General features: G+C 42.8%; 1 pseudogene; it reads right to left on the reverse strand.

Moving 5' to 3' along the window:
• Positions 1-4,206: 4,206 nt before the first annotated feature.
• On the reverse strand, positions 4,207-4,989 carry LOC135050972 (spindlin-Z-like; annotated as a pseudogene).
• Positions 4,990-5,432: the final 443 nt, after the last annotated feature.

A 5,432-nucleotide genomic window follows, 5' to 3' on the forward strand; every position in this document is an offset into this window, starting at 1 on the left:
TCAATCTCTTGAAATCAGACCACTATATTTTAGTGACCTTACTTGATCCTAGGTTTAAGTCATACTTTCTGTCTTTCTTTCCAATGGACAAATGGGGTCATTCCAATCAGATTGCACGTTGCAGTTTTTTGCAGCCATGCGATCGGGTCACAACAGCGCATGAGTACAGGCCGCAATACACAGGCGCGTCGTTGCCCGGCGACAGCCGTCGCCGAGCAGCGACAAGAAAAACAAAGAAAGTGTTCGCAGTGGCGAACGCAAGAAGATTGACAGGAAGGGGCTGGCCGGGGGTGTCAACTTACCGTTTTCTGGGAGTGACAAAGAAAACGCAGGCGTGTACGGCCATTTGCAGGGAGGGATCCTGATGTCAGCTCCAAGAAGATTTTTCACAGCGGCTTGAGCTGTGCAGAGACTGTACAAACTTTTTGTTTGTGCAGCTCTCTGCACATTCGATTGCTCTCCTGCACAGCCCTAACCCCCTCCCATGTAGGCGGCGATTACCTGGTCGCACCAGTGCAAAATATGGCCTGCATGCTACCAGGTCGGAATGAGTGCCACAAAGCTGAAGAGATGCAACAAGCTGTTGGTGAGCAAATTGTCAACTCAAGCAGAACGTGACATGGCAACATGTCCTCCACTTTCTACAGCAACTTCGGCTGCTAGGAAAAATAAATTCTAAGAGACCTACTGGTCGTAATGCAGATCAGTCAGCAAAAACTTTTCACATCAGATGATGATGACGTAGGTGACATCTTGTCTATGTAGTGCCAGTTTGCATACATAGATACCATTGGCATCTTGTTTTTTGGGGCCCCAAACAAACCAATCATTTCAGCCACAAGTGGCAGTCTCTGTCACTGACGTGGTTGGTTTGTTAAACTGTTATGTCTTGTTTAACATATACAACATATGGGGTAGTGGGAGGTCACCATCCTGCACCTCTTTTCTTTGCATTATGTGCTGTTTGGAGCATTGTTTACTGTCTTCTTGTGTAGACGACAAACATTGTCATATTTTAGTAAACTTCCACCCTGCCTGTCACTGCAGTGCCATTCTGTTTCCTAGATGTGCCATGTTGGAAGTTTAATTGCCACATGTTTGTGCCACCCGCTGCTGTCGCATAGCTTAGTTATCCAGCTACCTTGGTGCAACCTTTTAGCCTAAACTGGATGAAACAATATTGTGAGCTGTGAGGTCATCAAAATTGACTGAAAATGAGTGGACATGAATGTCATTGAGGTTAATAGTACAGTAGGAACAAAAACAGGCCCAAATTCTGTGATATTAGCTGTTTTTATGATTTAAAAAATATATACACACAATGAAGGAGATACAGATCCAAAATGAAAACCAAAACCCATGATTTGAGCTGGCACACATCCCTAGACTAAACCTTAATGTGTGATGAACCTGCTCCAAAATAGTCCAAAGTCAGAAGGCAGGAGGCAGAAGATGTCGAGTCCATCTTCTGACCATTTCAATATGTGATGTCATCAAGTTTTCACCTCTTGGAATTCAAATTCCTTTTGATGCTGTTGTTTTTTTTTCACGGGGACTTGTTTTTTTATCTGTTCGTTATTATGTTTGGGTACTTCATTCCCTTTTGGGCTTTAGGTCCAATCCAGTTTAAAGCTGCAATACAATATGTTAGAGACAGTCTCTGATTCATTTGTGGAGGACCCGTTAGCAGATACTGACAGGAGGCAATTATTTCATAAAGACGTATACTACAGAATTTTAATTTATTTTGCTATCTGTAAAGTGGGGCATTGCAATTCTCTTGTATAAAAATTAACCTTTTTGGAATCCAAACATATGCGACCCAGATGGTAATTTATTATCATTATTGGAACTGTCCATTCTAAACCAAAATCAGGACCAATTTTTAAAGAGGTTTCCAGAAACATTCAGCTTGTTGCACAATTACAGGAGGTGATTTTAATGTTGTATTTAATCCGTTCTTTGACAAATGAGCTCTCATATCTAAGCTTAATGGGTCACAGGCAGTCCAGGATTCCTAGATCTTTCGAGATGTCTTAATAAATGTTTTACTCTGCCCCTCATCTTATATACTTTTGATTAGATTTGCTGTTTACTAGAGATGAGCGGGTTCGGTTTGTCGAGATCCGAACCCCCCCCCCCCGAACTAACACCTATTTTACACTGGTCCGAGGCAGCCTCGGATCTTCCCGCTTTGCTCGGTTAAGCTGAACGCCCCGAACGTCATCATCCCGCTGTTAGATTCTCGCGAGATTCATATTCTATATAAAGAGCCGCGCGTCGCCGCCATTTTCACTTGTGCATTGGAGATTGAACGGAGAGGACGTGGCTGCGTTCTCTCCCTGAAAAGCTCTGTATCTGTGCTCAGTGTGCTGCAAATATCTGTGCTCAGTGTGCTGCAAATATCTACGTTCTCTGCCTGAAAACGCTCCATATCTGTGCTTTGTGTACTGCAAACATCTGTGCTCAGTGTGTTGCATTGTGGGGACCACCAGTATATAATTATAGTAGTACAGTACAGTAGGCCATTGCTGTATCTTGCAGCTCTGTGTCAAGTATACTATCCATATCTGTGCTGCATTATTGTGAGCAGTATATAGTAGGACAGTGCAGCATTTTGGTGACCAGCAGTATACATATAGTACAGTACAGTAGGCCATTGCTATATCTTGCAGCTCTGTGTCACTTCTAGTATCCTGATCAGTGCTCAATATCTGCTGCATTGTTGTGACCATTATGTATACTGTGTACTGTATATGTACTATGTACTGTGCGACGTGTGTTATACACCTGGTGATTTTATACATCCTGTAATCTGTACTGAGCGATGTGTGAGATACACTTGGGGATTATACACCCTGTATACTGTACTGTGCAACGTTTGTGATACACCTGGTGATTACACACCCTGTATACTGTACTGAGCGATGTGTGAGATACACCTGGGGATTATACACCCTATATAGTGTACTGTGTGATGTGTGAGATACACCTGGTAATTAATTATACACCGTGTATACTGTACTGTGAGACGTGTGTTATACACCTGGTGATTATACATCCTGTAATCTGTACTGAGCGATGTATGAGATACACCTGGGGATTATACACCCTATATACTGTACTGTGCGATGTGTGTGATACATGTGGTAATTAATTATACACCCTGTATACTGTACTGTGCGACGTGTGTTATACACCTGGTGATTATACATCCTGTAATCTGTACTGAGCGATGTGTGAGATACACCTGGGGATTATACACCCTATATTATTATTATTATTATCCTTTATTATATGGTGCCACAAGGGTTCCGCAGCACCCAATTACAGAGTACATAAATAATCAAACAGGACAACAGCAATTTACAGTTGATGACAGTATAGGACAAGTACAGGGTAAATAAACATAGTTACATCAGTAGATGACACTGGAATAAGTATCAGGTGGCAGAAGACTGCTGGATGTGGTACAGTTGAAGATTATTAAAGTAAGACAAAGGATAAGCACATGAGGGAAGAGGGCCCTGCTCGTGAGAGTTTATAATCTAAAGGGGAGGGGTAGACAGACAGGTGTGACACAGATGGGGTACATAGAGAACGTGGAACAGAGGGTTAGGATGAGAGTTGGCTGGGTTTGGTGAAGAAGTGGACCCCCAGAAGGCACAAGTCAATACTAACATTGCAACATTTTACTGGGCAATGCAGGAGAAAATTAAAAATAGTGGAAAATAAAAATAAAAAAAAGAATTGATAACTTCTACCACTTTCAAAAAGGTCAATGGAAGCTGAAATAATGGACAACTACCTCATGGAAGCCAGATATAGTATACCAAACAGTACTCAGCAGAGTTAGAAATGAGTGCTTATGAAATACAGTAACATTTTGTCATAATATTTCAGAAACTGCATGGCTGGTCTCTTGCACTCTTTTGCTCTAATACACCACCTGCTTTAGGATTTATATTCAAAAACATTATGTCTCCATAATCCCAAAAATGTCAGTCTTCTTGGAAAGTGGTTTGTTCCTTTGTAAGGGAAGAGAACAAACGTTCTCAAACAACGGTTTTTCAATTTCTTTTTCCTCTGGGAAGGGATTGTGGATTCGCAGGAATATCTGAGCATTTCTGCAATCAGAAAGCAGCGACTTTCTACAAATGTTTACATTAGATTACATTTGGCAAAAAAAAAAGTACAGAATCCCATTTAGGATGTCTTCACCAAATCGTAGACATAAATATGGAAATCGTCATCAAACTTAATGAAGTACACAGATGGTTTAGCTTCAACTTGATGAATAACCATGCCAGTCCTTTTTGAGCCATCTTCTTTGGCATATTCCACTTGCTTGCCCACCAGGCTGTCCACAACCTCCCCTGGTTCTTTTTCAGCTGGAGGGGAATCATTTGAATCTGGTATGATCCGAAGATCTCCTTCTTTATAGTCATCTAAAAGTTGATACATATATAAGACTGGGTTCTTTTCATAGGTTATATAAAACCATGTGTTCATAATAGGTGCTCGTGCTAATACCATCCCTCGCCACTCATCCTTGGAACCATCCTCTGTTTCAAACATATGCTCCACTGCTTTACCAATCATTGTGTCAGCCAAATGGGCATCGCTGATTCGGGATGAGGCACTCTGTCTGGTAGAACTTCAAGAGCAGACACCCTTTCATCCTTGTGAAGTTCAAGTCCATAGACACAATCAAATCCATCATACTTTATAAGATAGAGGGAGGGATTCACTGGTACTTGATCCAGAACTGTTCCTTTCCACTGGGTTATTGGCCCACTGCCCTCTTTCCACCCATGCTGTATTCTACAGCCTACAATATTTCGCCTTGGCTGGGAGATTGGTTTACTTGGTCCCATATTGTTTCGATGTCTATTATGAGATGTTCTTCATCATATTTTTAGAAACACCTGCATGTGCTGCATCAGCTCTTGATCGCTGAGCGGCCGCCTTTCCAAATGGAGTCTTCATTCTTCTGTGTATTAAAGGGCAGCAGGGCTGCCGAACTAGGGTGAAAAGTGTAGTCACTCCAAGTTTGTTGTAGTCCTTCCAGTCTACATGAAAAAGAACCCCTTCCTTTCCACCTTTCAGAAAAACTCCGACCCTCAATTGCTCTGATCAGAAGTCACTTATCTGGGGCAGATAGGATGTGTTTCCCTCCACTCCCCCTGCAGGTGATGGCTGCGGCACAGTGCTCCCCTGCGGCAAGTTGCCCCAATCCTCCTCCTCCCTCCTTTGTCAGACTCCGTCACCACCACTGTGCGCTGCTATGGAAGAGCAGCTCCCGCCTCACTCCCCCTGAACTTCCAAGCCCTCTGCTCAGACACTCCAGCGCTCGTTCCCTTCCCTCACCCCTTCCCTCTCCACACACTTCCAAATTTGGAACTGGCTGCTACTATACGGCCGCCTGTCAC

The sequence above is a fragment of the Pseudophryne corroboree genome, chromosome 2 (genome assembly GCF_028390025.1).
Source record: "Pseudophryne corroboree isolate aPseCor3 chromosome 2, aPseCor3.hap2, whole genome shotgun sequence".
Lineage (NCBI taxonomy): Eukaryota > Metazoa > Chordata > Amphibia > Anura > Myobatrachidae > Pseudophryne > Pseudophryne corroboree.